This window comes from Rhea americana, unplaced genomic scaffold (assembly GCF_003343005.1).
Source record: "Rhea americana isolate MKP2758 unplaced genomic scaffold, rheAme1 scaffold_1, whole genome shotgun sequence".
NCBI classification, from domain to species: Eukaryota; Metazoa; Chordata; class Aves; order Rheiformes; family Rheidae; genus Rhea; species Rhea americana.
The window spans coordinates 17,400,359-17,417,301 of record NW_028185038.1 but is presented as its reverse complement, the minus strand read 5'-3'; the positions used below and the strand labels follow the sequence as shown (position 1 = coordinate 17,417,301).

The window sequence follows — 16,943 nt, the reverse complement described above, 5'->3', positions numbered from 1 at the left end:
ATAAAGTGCGGTGTAAAACCTGATTGGAATCAATCAGAGTAATTGTCTGGATGTGTGGTGGTTAATAGGAAACGTCCCACATATTATTGGCTGTTCTGTATAGCAAACAGATTAGCTTTCTGCAGCCTTTTGTGGCTCATATCCTCTCCTGAGCCACTGGGGGAAGTGATGGATCTGCTGGGAGGCTCAAGAGACACCGTGCTGGCATTGCATCCTGTGTCAATCCAGAGACACAGAGGCACATCCTCTGGTTGGCAGCAGGGGGGCACAGTAACACCGACCACTAAAGAGGATATTCTGGGAGTTTAGCAGCAGAGACCATCCATAGGGCATGGAGGGCCAGCATTTCAGTGGGGAGTGGGTGAACGCAGGGCAGTTCTTCCCTGACAAGCTCTGGCAGCCGAGAGCTCTCATCTTTCTGCTCTAACACAAGGGCTGTTCTTTTTTTCTGTTTCACTGCATTTATTATTAACACAGATAATAAGTCCCCATTCTGCTGCCCTAAAGTAGAGGGAAACATCAGCTGCATTTCATGAGTAAGGGACTCATGCTCAAAGTTCTTGAGTATTGCCTTTAGTTTAAATTCAGAACTAGAAGCTTCTGATTTTCTGGAAAGAGAGCTTTCTTGGAAACAGAGCTGCTGATGCTGGCTGTGCAGAGGGGAGGAGTTGGAGAGCAGGCTTTGACTAGGAGAAGCCAACCCTCTTGGTGGTCAGAGCCTGGGGTACCATTTGAAGTGCAGCGGGCTGGGATCCTAATGAAAGATTTTTTCAAGCGCTCGTTTCTTTCCTCAGTGAGTAGCATACTATTAACCTTTAAGGCAAAATTATATTTCATGCCTCTGGGAAGCAGTAACATTTTACTGAACTGCACTGGGGAATCAGATAAACAATGTTAACTCTCTCCAGCCCCATCTCAGAGCCATTTTGGGGAGGCTATATGTGCAAACCCTGCCAAGCAGCTGAGCAGAAGTCTGTGCTCGGGCATCCCTTGCTGCTGAGGATCCTCCATCCCCTGCTGTAATTCAAGCCTGTAGGTGCCAAAGCCTTTGTTCAACAACTGGAATTCAATTGGACCCTGTCCTGATATCCAAGGGCCAAAAGATCTGCACTGATACTGGCATTTCTGATGTCTGTGCAGTGGTTGGGCAACATATCTTCTTTTTGCTACCTGAGGACATGGTTCGTTGAGAGTCAGGCCAAAAGATGCCATTCAGGAGCCTGTAGTCTGATAGTTCTCATTATTGTGGACAAAGATGCTATCTGGCACTATTAGTGGCACTGCTGTTGTATGAGGTCCTGGACTAAGCCCTGTTGTCCCTGGGTATTCAGAGTATATTCAACTCTGTTTTGAAGCTATTTCACCCAACAAACGTTTTGTTGTAGCTTTGACAGTCTAGATGTTTTCACCTCTAGACTATTTAGAGGTTTTCCTGTGCTTGGACAGTTTGTAGGGTCACAAATACAAAAGATAGACCAAGATACAGATTTAGATGCCAGGGGGAAACATGCTGGGGCTGGCTGTGAGCTCCACCTAGCACACGTGTGTGCACTGCATAAGAGTTTCTAGACCCATCCAGCGCTGGGACAAAAAAGACCCCCAGAAATGAAGGGAATTGAAAAATAAGATCCGTTCCTTCCTTTCCTGCCTCCCTGTCTCTTCCTCAGTGCATCACTCAAGGTCTAGCCACGCTTACAGCCCATACGCCACCAGAACTGCCCAAAGCTGAGTGCCATGGGTCGGGCGGCCAAGGGTAGTGAGAGGGCTTTGAGATGCTCTGGCCTCGGCGGGTAGAAAGTAGGAGCTGCAGTCTGAGGACAAAGTCAACACCGTGGGTAGAAAATTAAATCAATGAAGCAGTGTGAGCCAGAAAGCGGATGATGCGGCAGCAGCAAAGCTGGCTTCCAAATTGAAATGTGTTTGCTGGGGATTGTCCATCGGCTTGGGGAGTTATTATTTCCTTTCCTCTAGTTATGAATTAATTTCTAGAGAACTTAATCATCCCCTCCCCTCTCTCCTCCACAACCCCCTCTTCCCTTCTCCTTCTAATTTTCCACTTGACTGGGAATTCTCTGACAGTGAAAATTCAGGCTTAGAGGAGGTCCATGCAAGCTGCTCCATTAGACTGGATAATCTCATTGGAACCAATGGCTTGAATAATAACACCTTTACCTCATGCACTGCACCAGATTCAAACGATACCGAACATCCCGGACTGCGGGGACAGCTCCAGCAGGGGAAGGTCTGGACTGGAGTCGGCACCACGCACCCGTTGTCTCCCAGTGCTGCCAGCCTATCCACGCTCCTGAGGATACATCTGCAGGCTGAGATAAACCCCAGTCCAAGCCTCTTCTGAAGCAGAGACATCCACACAAGCATACCTTCAGGAGCAGATGCTGCCTGAGCTCGGCAGCTCCCTACGCAAAGAGAGCCGGAGCCCATTTAGTGCCAGAGAGCTGAGCAGTTGTGTTGTTTCTGTGGTCAGGGACGAGTGAAGCTGAGCACGCTACAGCCAGTTGCACCAGTCCTTTCCTTAAGCAAGGTGTGGCAGTTGGAGTAAGGACCATTAAAGTCATGAGGCGTAACTAACTTCAGCCTACTGTCACAACTGCTCTTTATCTTCATAGCATAGACACTTTCCTAGACCTTTTTATTCCACTGTCTCCCTACATGTGGAGAACAGACTTGACTCTAGTTCCAACTCGGCTGTCTTGTGTCTTCCTCCTTATTTATAACCTGCCCAAGAGCACAAACACACCATGGGGTTTGTTCTCATTGCTTTGTCTTTCCCTCAGCGTGCAGTGCCTGACGATTGCTCTGCCACCTAGTAGCACCTCAAATCCTGAGTCCTGAAACCATTGCATTAGGTGGATGGTTTGAATTCAGGATTCTGGATTGAATTTTATAGATGTGGTCTGGAAGGAGGCCAACTCTAACAGGTCACCCTTGCTCCCTTTGTGCATACCTTGTTCATCATGAATCATCATGTTGACAGATGTGTCTCACACAACCAGATCGTGCACCAGAGCCAACACTACAGACCTATTTGTGAATTCCCACCTCTTTCAGTATCTCCCGTCTTGCCCACCACCTACTCGTGCTAGATCCTCAGTACCATGACTCCGTATGTGCTGTCCCTAGATATGGCTGGAAGAAATAATATCTTTCCCAGCTGGCTCTCATTCAGCTGCCAGCTCATCATGGCAGTTCTGCTCACCCAGCGGTCTCAGAGTTTCCCAGAGGAGGGCAGCCTGCAATGTCCAGGTATGGGCTTGTAAGGGAAGGAAATGGGGAAAATGCGTGGGAGATGGACACCTGGAATGTATAATAAATAGCTCTACTGCCACGCATCTGACAGCTCAGCCTGCTGGAGGTCATCCATACCACCACAGCTATTTTTCAGTGTTTAACCCATCCTTTCCAGCCATGCATGGATGAGAGGAAATTCATATATCATGTGCCGACAGCCTTTCCCTTGCAGCTGGAGCATTAGCTGAGGGTCCCAGAAAAGCTGTAGGTCAGACAGGGGCAGTGCTTTCCTCTGCCTGATGATGTGAGGGGTGGGCTCAGTGAGGTGTATCAGACCGGACTAATAGCTCCTTGTGTGTTTTGGGGAATGATGCCTGAGGATCTCCTTATGGCCAAATGGCTGAAACAACACAGATATAAGGCAGCAATAATTTTTTTGGGGGTAGGTATGCTAAGGTCATGATCCTAGTGTTTCTTTTGGGCTGCCTCTGAGTGGACTTCTGCTTAACTCCAAACATCATTGCTCTCTGACTTCTTGGCTAGAGCAGACCTGGGCAGAGAAGGACAACAAGACCGAGATTAAATGCCTTCCCTCTCTCTTTTTCCTCTTGATCCCTCCCCATCCCCAAATTCTCTGTTCTTATTGTACAGTATGACAAGGAGCTGAGCTGTGAAAGTTAGGACATGGCACACTTTGGGTTTTGTTACTGTTCTTGTGAGATTTAGGGTGAAGGGCTGGTAAAACACTGACTTAGCCAGTTGGGAAGCTCTAGCTCTAAGCAAAAGCTGGCACATCAGCAATGTGAGGAGCTGACAACTGCCATGTAAACACATTTTCTCCTTTATTTATGACCTCTGACACAGTTAACCTGTTGAAGGGTGTGCATCCAGCTTAGCCTGTGCTTCTTCCTTGCTCCAAAGATTAAATCCCTAGAGATGGATTGGGAGCTTCAGGCATGGTCTGCGTGAGGTTGGTGAGTCTGTATGGGCACATTCTCCTTCAAGCAGCAAATCCTATCACAGAGGAGCACAAAAGTCTCAGATTTCTCTCGTTGTGAAGTGAGAAGCTCCACAAGTCAAGCTGAGTGAGGGTGCCTGACCTGTCACCTCACTTCATGAGGAGATGGGCTCCCAGACTGGGTGGGACTAGACTTTGTATCTTAGTGGTGCCTGTCTGAACACAGAGGCAGCTGGGCACAGTACATGGTGCTAGAGAGCAGGGAGAGCAGCGTTGGCTGTAGAAGAGTGGGGAGTTAGCGCATACTGCTCAGGTCTACCAGCCCATGCAGAAGACCTGTTGGCAGTCCAGGGCAGTGTCAATACAGTGGCATCACTGCACCATGTGAGTGCCTCTGGCATATTCCCCAGCCATTAATCCATTTTCCCTCTGTTCGCAGCTGAGGTTGCTTGTTACAACAGCACAATGGGGAGGTAAGGCTCTGAATTGGTCTGGGGACAAATCTCCAAGGATTAAAAGCAAGGTAGCGAATTACTTGAGGGTAAGGAGTGGGGCAGGATATGCCCTTTCCATGTGCAGCACAGCGTGACGGTGTGTAAGGAATGGAAGAAGTGGCAGGTAATGGTGAGACTGAGGTGGCATCACAGCCCCATCATGTAACACTTGGGCTTTCTTGGTTAGACACCAGGCTCGGTGGTGGTGGTCCCAACAGACTGGAGCTGTTTCTCTACTTGCCTCCAGAGAAAGCCAAGTCAGGGCTAAAAGGTACTCAGCCTGTTTTTCCCCAATGAGGGTGAACTCACCCTGGGGAGTGCCTCTCCCCTCCAATTTGAGCCACAGACACCTCCCTCTGGAGGCCTGTATGATAATGGGTTCTCAGCACAGTTCTCTTTGTGTCATTCCCTGCTTCTTCATTCTGATAATTGCACGGCTGCAGAGCATGGAGAAAGTCTGGGCCTGGAGGGAGGAACTGTCTCTGCCAGCAGCAAATATCACAGCTACAGCACACATTACTGCCTGTTGACTCTGCTGCTGGGGCATCATGGGCAGATGGATGGATATGCATAGGGAGGAGGAGGAGGAGGTAAGTGAAGCAGACAGAGAGTGATATGGAAGAAGAGATGGTGATGAAGGCCAGAAGGAGCAGTGGGGAGTGAGAACCTGGTTTAAGCAGCTCTATGCGGTCTCCTATGCCCCACTACTTTCTGGATAGGACTGTTTGGAGTGAGGGGTTTCTAGAGGTGGTAAACAGTATTCAAACCCAACAATCTACTCTGTGGAAACACTTCCTCTTTTCTTACTATTCTTCTGCAAGCCAGGACAGCAGATGCTAGTAGTGAAAGAGCAATTAAACTATATATTGGCTGTGTTTGGCAGTGACTCAGTAACTGTAGAAGTGAGGGACCTCTTACAGTGTACTTCCTGTGGCTCCCAAAACCTATCTGCAAGCCTTCTTGGACACAGATGCTATATTCCTTGATTCTATTTTTTCCTAGGTTCCACTGTGTTTTTGGCAATGATTCTTGGGGAAGCCTGAGACCCACTGATTTGAATTAGCTCTGATCTTCTCATGCCCAGAGCAACACACTCTGTATCTTACATTTCTGAAAGCTTGAGCACCTCCTATCACCTTCATCAACAGATACTTGGCTCTTGGACCACAATAATAGGGAAAAGACTGAAAAAATTTCTCCAGAGTTACTTAAAAGAGGCTCCTATGAAGAATTCAGAGAAGATGTTCCCAGGCATCTGAATCAGGTCATGAACAAAGAGCTTTAGCCCCTTTGAAAAAATTATTTGCATCAGCCCTTGCTGAGGGGAGCGTGTAGGAGCGCAAGAGAACGTAGGTGTTATCTGCTCAGGTTCTGGGGAAAACACTCCCAAATATTGTTATCATGAATAGGAAGTGCCATGATAGGATGCTCTCTGGGAAAAGTAATTTTGTTCATTAATTACTTGCCTTATCTATCAACCTTGTTCCCTTTCTCTCACTTTCTTCTTTTTTAATTTTCTTTAAAATGAGTGTAAGTGAATGCAGTGCTGGGAAAATTATTTTACTGCCTCCTCAGAGACAGAAGGAGAGCTTGCATTACTCAAGTAGACTTCAGCTGAGTCTTCAGGGGTTTTTCCATCTTTATTTGAAGCCCAGTCTTTTATGGGCAGATGGAAAAAGACGGTTCCAGACTGATTCCTGCGATTTCTTTCACGTAGCCCACCTTGGCACTCTGCACTGACGGTAGTTCACATGTCTGCCTTTGGCTTGAGCTCTGCCTGCTGCTTGTGAATCTGTGCTCTGCGATTTTCTCCCTGCCTTTAGCTTCCAGGCCTGTGCTATGCCTGGTTAGTTTGGAAACAAAGGAGTCAGGGCTCAGATTTAAGGGATGATATAGCACAGACCCTGAAGCTTCTGAGATGTCCTTTCCTCGTATTTTTGACCCTTACAGGAGGTTAGAAAAGGTCAGTGGATGAAGGCAGGCAATTCCAGTGCTTCAGTGTGTCAAACATACGTGTTATTTTTTTGTTGGTACCACTTCCACAGCGGGGAAGAGGTTTCTCGCAGGGACCAGTGTGGTTGCTGCTAGTTACTACTTCAAGTGAGCTTGCAGTACCAGGTGGAAATCTGCAAATATCAGCACTCTCTAGGGCAGTCTAGCTTCATGCTGTGGGTTTCGCTAGAAACTGATACCTAAAGGGAATGAAACTCAGCTAGATCATTTCTCACTGGAGCTGAAACATTGCCATCACTTGCAGCCCGAGGCTGGACTCACCAGGAGTCAGTGGAGTCCTGCCCCCAGCTCCAGGCTGTTCAGCCTTGGCTGTTGACTGACACTGATGCTGCAGAACTGGTTGGGGCTTTTTGTTCTCGAGGCCTTTCTGAGTATTATGGCTGTCACACTGCTGTGAAGGGAGGGATAGGGCCTTTCTGTAATGCTGAGCAGGGCCAGCTGAGGGGTGTATTTCCACAACACCTTCCTCAGACCTCCTCCCTCATTTCCACACTTTTCTCCCCCAGTGTAAGCAAACAATTGCTAAACCTTCATTGGACAAAAGCTCCAAGTTTCCAGGGATTTGCATGTGAAATGTGCCTGTTCATCTCAGGCTTGAATGAGCCATCAAAATGCTCATCAACGATCTATCCTGCATACACACATGCTCGCACACAATTCTCTTTTCTGTGGCTGCATCCCAGCAGTGTATGAGCTAGTGTGGTCCCTGGGCCACCTCTGAACCAGCAACCTTCATTCATAGGCTAGGACTAGGGAGCAGGTTGAATTGGACAAACCAACCCTGGGCTCCCTAGGCAAGATTAGCTCTGACAAGACAATCTGGAAACTTGGGGAGATGGAAGAGGGGAAAGAAAAGGGGCATGAAATTCCCCAAAGCAGGGAAAGGGGGGGGTGGATGTTGTTTATTGAATGTTTGCCTTTGTAGGGCGGGAGATGGAGGAATAAATCCCTTGCATCCACGCCCTCCAGGGCTCCAGGGGAGGGCTTATTCAATTGCTGTGATGGAGGGAGGAGCCCACCTGGGGACAGAGATAACGGGCAGGCGGCAGGATTGCAGTTCTGCAGCATAAGCTGGGCGAGTTATCAGGGCAGAAACTCGGCTTCTATTACCATGCATTAGAATAGATTAGCAGGCAGAGCAATTAGCATCCTCACTCTATTTGGCCAAGTGACAGGGTTGGTGGCAGGCAGGAGGCACCCAGGGAAGAGGGAGCTTTGGCAAGGCAGCCTTTCCTTTCCTGAACTTCTGCCCAAGGACGGCTGGGACTTCTGGTGTTTTATCCCAGTATTGTCCCAGCTGGGCTAAAAGCCAGGCACCAAAAGGAGAAGGAATGGGAATTAGTTTTGGTTAGCGGTCTGAATCTTGGTGCCTCATGGTCCCTGACAAACTGCTCTGGGGAGACACAGAGTTCCACAGAGTGGATTCAGCTTCATGACAACACTGACTTCTCAAGTTATCATTTGCATGTCTCTTAGAGATAATCCACAACCCTCTGGGTTCCCAGATACCCTACCACCAGCTGAGAAACCACTGTTCTGGCTCACCAAGTCCATAGGAAGGCCTTCGGTCTTTCTTTGCTCACCTAGCCTTTGATGGGCAAAGAGAAGGATTCTTGGAGAGGAGAGCCTATTTGTGGTTAATGCCACAGAATAAAACAAGGATCTGGTTCCTTCATCAGTCTTCTGAATTACTTAATCTTTCTTCATGGAAGAAATCAGAGCGATAGTATCTCCTTCCTGCCCTGTTATAATTTCCAAGTGACTGTCAGGTCTTGTTCCAGTTGGGCTGTGCTCAGCAGGGTCCTGGATGCAGATGAAGTTGCTAGAAAATCCGTCCCCTTTCTCATTGCCAAAACAGGTTTCGCAGGAATGGTTCTTTGCAAGATCTCATCTCAAATTTGTCCCTCTTTTTCTGTAGCATTTCCTGTCTTTCTGTACTAAGCGAAGTATTCCAGGAAATGAATTAATTTAACTCATTCATTCCAGGAAAGCTAGATTCTGCTATCTTCTAGCACTACGGGCAACCTGGAGGCCAGAAAGAATAGTCTGGGAGGGATGACTATTCCCCATTTTACCACATGAAGCTTAAGGTCAGTGATGGCTGTGTCTCGACATTTATGGCAATCCTATTCTTAGTACCCTCGGGGAATCTGGAAATGTCAAAACATTGCTAAAACTGACCTTAAACTTTACATGCAAGTGGGACTGAATCTCCTTACTTTTCTTAACTCCAGACAGAAAATTGCTTCAGTTCCAGTGGAGGGAAAGGCAAATTTCAGCTGCTCCCTCCTTCCCCAGCCTTGTTCTCTCCTTGTGATACAGTGATCTCCAGAGAGGTGAAGCCGACTGTACACATTGGTCAGACTTTGGCTAAAACAGACCTATATCTCCATTTCTCTTTAATTGATCTATTCCTATCTTTTCCTCCTTTCCAACTGGGAAACCAAAACATTTCCCTTAAAATAAAGGAAGCGGTCATATCATGTCCCATCCTGAAAGACGTACCCAACTAATGAGCCTGATTCAGATTGCTACACTTAAGTGCTTTAAACTCCAGAGACTTTCAGAGGTGCATTTCTCTCTGTGTCTTGTAGTCCCATTTCCAGATTCCTGTACCCAGCACTAGCTGAAAATGCCACGAGGAGGGTTGCACTTGGATTCCACTGAGCTCCCTCTGCTGACCACCTTGCAAAAGGCATCTCTGATCTACCTGTTAGCCCTTGAGTGGACAACTCCTCCTGCCTTTGAGCAAGGACTTTGGGCAGAGCTCGGACAGAGAACCAAAAAGATAGTGATCTGGGGAACCTCAAAAGACTGCTTTTGGTCTGCAGTGCTGTCCCACTCTAGATGAATCTTGTAATTCACCCTCCTCTTTGTCCTCAGGGAACTTTGTCATCACAGCAGTGAAGAGCTAGCCTCATCCACAAGCTCCCTGTGCTTGTTTGGGGAATATGACCCTTCACCAGAAGCTACCTGTCGTTTTTCAGAGAGTAGAAAACTCAGAAGAGGTAGTGATGCCAAAAGTTTTCTGTGAGTCCCAGGTTCTATAGCCTGCCCCAGCTTCACTCATGATGCACATCAAGCCAGAAGTGTTGGCATGGTGAAAATACTGGAGACTTTTAGAAAAAACAATCCAGTTCTGTTGTTCCATTTTAGAGGAAGTGTCCCTTTTCTTCTTAGACAAGGACAGCTGTTCGCTGCACTGTGCCTGTTCCTCTTTTCCCCTGGGACAAGGACTGCTGTTCACTGCACCGTGCCTGTTGCCTAGCTAGCCCTTGCTAGCTTCCAGATTCCCATTTTTTCAATCCATGCTGAGCTGCAATGTCTGGGAGTCTCCTCAGTTAAATTCTTTGCCAACCACCTGCAAATGCAGCCTGCCTCTCTCAGGGCTCTGCCTGGCCTGGGAATTCTCAGATTTCTTCTTGGAGAGGAAGTGAGGAAAGGAATGAAAAATCACAGCATATTGCTGTTCTCTTGCTCTAGGGCTGCTGGGACCATCTGTGTTTCTCAGTCCAGAGATGCAGAGAGTGTTTCAGCTTGAGACCTAAATAAGGCTTCCCTTAAAGTTTTCCTTCATCCTGTATCTTTCTCCATGGGAATTTTCCTGAACTTTCTCCTATGATGGATCTACCCAACTCACCTGGACAAGATCATCACTTCAAGTGATAGATGGGTCAGATCGTGAAGCACGGGAGGGGATGGGAGCTCTTGTGGCTCTGAGCACATAGCTGTTAACACTATCCCTGCACAGCTCTGTCCTCACAAACAGTCTGGGATGTGTGAGCTGGCTGCAGGCCCCTCTGTGCCCATCTTCCTCCCCTCTCCATGTTTTCATCCATCCTCTCCACCCAGTACCATTTTCTCTTTGCCCATATCCTATTCCCTCTTGAGGTGGGCATGAGGGTGTCGAGTGGCATTAAGGGAGGGTGTCAAGAGGATAGGGCTAGACTGTTTTCAGTGGTGCCATGTGACAGGACAAGAAGAAATGGGCACAAACTGAAACACAGGAAATTGCATCTGAATATGAGGAAAAACTTCTTATTTCCTGTGAGAGTGACAGAGCACTGGAATAGGTTGCCCAGAGAAGTTGTGGAGTCTCCTTCTCTGGAGATATTCAAAACCCTCCTGAATGTGATCCTGTGCAACATGCTCTAAGTGACCTTACTTGAGTAGGGGGAAGGAGTAGGGTGGAGTCTAGATGATCTCCAGAGGTCCCTTCCAACCTCAGCCATTCTGTGATTCTGTGATTCTGTGATGAGAGGATTAGGATAAGGACAGATGACATCACTGGTGAAGAGAATCTAGGAGAGAGACAGACAACCTGAGGAGAAGAAGGTAGGATAAAAGGCAGCACAAATTTAAGGATATGAGCTGAAAAGCATGTGTAATAGTGTCCAGGCCAAAAACACAGAAATGGGAAAGGATGAGGAAGGGGAAAGCAGTACCTGCCAAGGCAACATCTCAGTCTTGTGGCAGAGGGAAGGATGAGAGTGATAATACGACTACAAACTGGAGGAAGAGGAGGGGAGAGCCCTCTGCATGAGCTCAGGACCCTACTGCAAGTGACCCCATGATGACAAAAGGCCTCTTGACAAATGGACTTGGGAATCCCATCAAGTTGGGCTGGAAGCCACTCAGCCATCCAGCCCTGCTGGTCTGTCCTTGCTGGTGTGAGCAGGATGTGCAATGGCGCCTTGGTCCCACTCGCTACTCTCAAGGTTATCAGCTTTGGAGGGAAGGTGTAATGAAAAGGTGGTTGTGATTAATCTGACAAAAGCTGAGTGAATTTGTTTCCTGCAGGAAATGTCACTGTTTGGAATTGGAAAAGAAAGCTGAAATGTCAAAACCTTTTGCAAAACAGCAATACCTGTAAATTACCCATTTGGAGATGGTAGAAGCATTTCATTTTGGTTTGCTGAACTGGCGGACCCACATCATTCAGCTGTTTCTCACTCTTCTCCACCTACTTAACACTGAGGTCACATGCTTCATTTCCCTCTTCTTCCCTGGGAGTCCACCTCTTTGGCCAGGCTATGAATCTTGCAATACAAGAGCAGTAGATAGATGACTGCTGTTCACCAAATGACAAGGTTTCTCACTCCCCCAAAAAATTTGTTTGAAATTTCTTAATGAGAATTCTTCTTTTTTTCTAATAGTAAGCTCTGTCTTTTTTATGAGTAAAACATTGTATAGTGTGCTAATTGCAATTTGTCAAAAAATCCCCTCTGTCCTGTGCAGAAATTTTTGATCAGATTCAGTCAAAACTCTTTTGTCTTGGAAAATTGTTTTAATTAAAATCAATTAGAAGAATGTTTTTCTTCTCTTGCCAGAAAACTGGCAATTGATTTTTTTTAATTATTTTCATCTCACTTCAGAAAATTGGGTATTTTAGTCAGCTTCTGGTAAAATTAAAAAAGAAAATAAAGAATCAAAATCTTTTGCTGTTTCAGTATCTACGGATATAAGCAAGAAAGCCTCAATCAGTGTTGTACTCTGTGATTTGGGTTTTGGTTTGGGTTTTTTTTTTTTTTTTTTTTTTTTTTTTGTCTGCAGTGTTCCTCCCTCCCCTCCAGAAATATATATATATATATATATATATGTATATATATATGTATATATATATAAGCAAAATACAGACCTAAAGAAACTTCCTTCTTGGTTGGTTGAACCTGAGGCTTTCCCCTCTCTGGACTATCAGTCTCTGTCTATTTTGTCCGCTCAGAGTGTCAATTAGTTGATCTCCAGCAGGGCCACCAGATCTGGCTAATGGCGTGAATTAGCAGAATTCCCCACCCCGCCACGAGGCGGGACAGCTTCAGGCCGTGACAGGGCAGTCCCACCACCTGGCAAGACCCCACCCAACCCCACTGGTGCAGAGCCTGGAGCCGTAACACCACTTTCCGTGGACTGAACACCACTTTCTGTGGACCGAACACCACGTACCCAACAAATCTGAACAAGGAAAGAAATTCACTGTAGGATCTTATCAGGGTTTCAAATGTCTTCAAAAATAATTACCGCTAGAAAGGCCAGGCACAAGGGCCACTGCGCCTTTTAAATATATTCAATTTGTTCTCACAAATGAGAAAAGCCCGTAGCTCGGGGATGAGGAAAGGTTTTGCTGACCTTGGTTCCCTTCAGATGCTGTGATCACAGCCACTTTCCGACTTCCCTCCAGATGCTGTGATCAGCCGCTTTCTGACCACTAGCCTAGATCCTCCTCAGGTCTGGATGCCAAAGTCAACGGCCCCAGGAGAGGGGAAATGGAGCCATAATGCTCAGAATGAAGACATATAGGAGAAGCTCCCACGGTTCAATAGGTAGGATGGGGATGATGAGGAAGATACAGCAAGGATCAAGACCCCACTATACTGGGCTTAGAAGAAGCAAAGATATGGCCAAAAATAAGCCAATAGTCTGATGAATACAGGTCCTAGTTTTCTTTGCTTGAGCGTGTGTTGTTTTTTTTTTTTTTTTCTGCAGCTGGATGATAGAGGTGGGTCTTCACTGAGAGGCAAAGTGAGGTGTAAGCAGGCTAAGCCCCATAACAGACATGTTCACATCACAGGCTGGCAGCTCTGCAGCAGCATGATCTGCAGCTCTCCATGCCATGCTTAGCAAAATCATGGAGCTTGCAGACAGAGGAGTATTCCCATTTACTCCTTCTTGCACCTGGGTTATCCAGGTGCATTGAGAGTTCAAGGGTGCGCTGAGGCTCATCCTCTCTGGAGATTTTTAGGGTTCAGATTAACACGCCCAGCAGTGAGCACTTAGGACAAACCCTGGAGGTGGTGGAGTGAATTTGGACTAGGGCTGCACTGCCCTAGCAAAGTACAAGAGCCTTTAGTGCCTCATTGCACATGTCTGTGCTCCCCTTCCCTTTTCTGAGTGGGAATGTCTCAACCGCAGGGAGGTGTCGTGAAGATTAATTAGCTCCAGGCAAAGCCCTTTGAGATCCTTGGATGAAAGATGCCACAGAAGCACAAAGTATTAATTTAACATTATTAAAATAATTGGTTAGTTGATAGTGAACAGAGGGTTAGTGTTAGCGGTATTTATTTTAATGTGAGATGAGCAGGAAATAGGATTCCTCATGGTTCAATGGTAGGACTAGTTTCTTAGTATTTGTACTAATGGTCTAGAAAGAGGCAGGACACTTACAGTTGACAAAGATGCAGCTGATAATGAAATAACAGTGTTATTAAGACTTACAGAGAAGTGCCATGTCTACACCGTAATCTTATGCAAATAAGTTCAGGGGTGGTACACACTGTTTTAGGTGTCTTTAGTGTAACGTGATGCCACTGGGTGGGAGTTACACACAAGCTAATTATAGCATGAATAGCATTGAATTAGGTTATATGGCAGTGGAAAGTGATCTCGGCATATTGACAGAGCCAGTGTGCTAGAATTACTAATATTTTATTGAAGAGAAACAATTATTGGCAGTACAAGGTATTTGTCTGCATAAGCAGTAACAGAGAAGGCATCAGCTGCCGCAGATGAGAGTGCAGCAGAGTCATAGCGATTGCTCAGGGCCCAAAATACATGCTGTTTCTCAGAAGAGAGTATAGAAATGATTAAATGATTAGGTTGTTTTTTATCAGCTGGCCTATTTCAGTCTCTCTCTCATAGTCCAGCTGCAGCGTGCGGGTAGCCACCATCCAGGGGATCACCTTTCCATGAGGGGCAGTTACGTCTGGACGCATTTAGTTACTAAAAAGTCCCATTTCTCTTTATTTACAACTTACTGAACTACGCTTTTTGGACTGTAATGTCCCCTTGGGGTGGCTGCCTTCGGTGTCTGGGCTTTTTTCTGCACTTTGGCTCACACCACTCATTTCTGAGCCCGATTTGAGAGGGCGATACCTTGCTCTGCTGAGAAACCCGGGGGTAGGTGGCTCCATCTCTTTAGTCTTGATTTATGCAGGGGCCAGAATCAGTTACCTGGAACCAATTACGCTCCTAGCGCATGGAAAGGGTCTGTGATGTTTGTCTGAGGGCTTGAACCTTGCCAGTGGTCTAGAGCCAGGCTCAGTTTGGGTTTGCTTGGCAAAACTCCCCTGTAATCAGATTCAGGCAGCAGGGTTTTTTGTTTTTGTTTTTGTTTGTTTTTAGTTTGAAATAGAGAAATTGCGTTTAAAAGGTCAGACAGGGAGAATGAATGCAAAGTCAAAAGTTAGCAAGTGGCAGAATTAAGGTCACCTATGGAAAAAAAAAGAAAAGAATAATTAACTGTGATACTGTAATTAAAGTCTGACTCACAACGTGCCACGGCAGGGAGCAGATATAGGAATGCCGACGCTACTTTCAATCTAGAAGTACCTAATTTTTGAGTGACTGACATTGCAATCTTATTATACTAAAGCAAAGCTTATCTTGTGTTGTTTTTTTTTCAATATTTTATTATCTGTATTACAATGTGCAAAACAACAGATATCAGGATTGTAAGACATGTCAGATATATACAGAGTGAGTCTTTGGTCCAAAGAGTTGTATGCTTTAAATCCAGACTTAGTAAACAGCAGATAGGATATTGACAAAGATATTCCCATTTAGTGGTAAGACTGGGAATATAAACCAGGTTCCTTAACACTCACCATATTCCTGGGTGTTGTTCCTCCTGTGCAAATGCCAGACGTGCTTGTGCATCAGAGAGTAAAAGCAGTAAACTGCTGTGCTACTACACTGGAACCGAGCCTGGGTAGCTGCCTATTTAATTTTAGAGGATCCAGACATTTCTGCCATGCTACAGTCTGAGGAAATAAATGGAAGGTGGATGGACTTTTTGAAGAATTCGGGCACTTGTTTTTTGACATCAAGCCCAAAAGGTTTTCTTTCCAAGTTGTTCTCAAGGGAGGAATTTCCACGCCCTGCAGAGCTTTGTTGCTCTTGCTGTGCCTATTTGTTTTACAAAAGTGTTTGCAAAAATCTCAGGTCAGCATTTTACCTTGGCTTTCTTTCTGTGATAGGGGACTTACAGTTTTGAGAGCAGTTAATAGGCTATCCTTGTAGCCCTCTGGAGACTACACATTTAAAATTCCTGATCCAATATGTGGCAGCGCAAAAGGAGACTAATGGGATGAGGGCTCCCAGGGAGCAGAGAGAGGGAGCTGCAGTGATGCTCTCGCTCTCTCAGATCTGCAAAGCAAATTGGGAGTCTGCTGAGAATGGCTGAGATCTTTTCGATTCCTGGACCTAAAAAATTTTCCTGTTTCAGGAAGATGGAGCAGTTTGAAACTAAGGTGTTAATTTCATCTAGTTTTGGTCACTAACGAGGAGCTAAGCCGTGAAGTTCTAGACCTGACCCCCAGCTCTGTAACACTCAGTCTCGGCAATATATCGGATTTTCTTTCCCAAACTAAGGTCCAAAGAAATGCACTACCTTAGATCCCCGTTTGCAAATACCTATGCACAGGGGCACAAGCTCTTCTCCAGGGAGCAAGGACTCTCCCGGGTGATCCTGGAGCTAATCCTCCAACAGCCCCTGCACACTCTCAGAACCAAAGAATCCAAAGTCTGGGAGTGGCTGAATAATTTAACATCCGCACTTAGTCTTTATAGCTGATTTTAATGGGGGGTAATAGCACTGCTAATAACAAAATCCATTGAAGACACCCTGCGCAAGTCCATAACATTAGCTTAATGGCAAAAAGTAATTGCCATGCAGTTGGAGCTGTCCTTTTGTATTAACCCATGGATTTCTAGGCAGACATCTTCCTCAAACCTGTGGCTTCAGCAGCACATGTGGAGTAAAATATGTATTTCTTTTACAGTAAGTAAATGCAAATCTGAATTAAAACAGGACATGCCATTACCAATTCACATTGCTGTTCTGCGTTTTCACCCTGCAGAGAAGACCAGAGACAATGAAAGCTGCTGAAAGCACTGGTAACAATTAGTGATTGTTTTTATCTTTGTGGGCTTATGCTGCCCACATGCCATGCACCCACAGCTTCTACTGGAGCATTTTCAGAGCTGTGCATCCTTCCTACTCAAGGGCTGAAGATTTCGCTCCACATCCTTCCTCTTCATGGTGTCCTTGCTACCATTAAGCCTGTTGTGATACCCCCACCATCAGCACTGGAGTCAAAGAGCTCCAGGGTGTGATTGTGAAGGCTTTCAAGCCAATGAGGTGCCAAAGAGTACAGTGTTGACTTTCTACCCTCAGTGATTACTTGTCCTACATCAGAGGGCCATCTTTGCCCTCCCAGCAAGATTTTCTGTTA

General features: G+C 46.1%; 1 protein-coding gene across 1 annotated transcript in view; it reads left to right on the top strand.

Annotated features, from left to right (window-relative positions):
* Nucleotides 1-16,943, top strand: part of PLXNA4 (plexin A4) — a 439,477-nt gene that overhangs the window by 295,610 nt on the left and 126,924 nt on the right. The gene's annotated exons all lie outside the window — the stretch shown is intronic.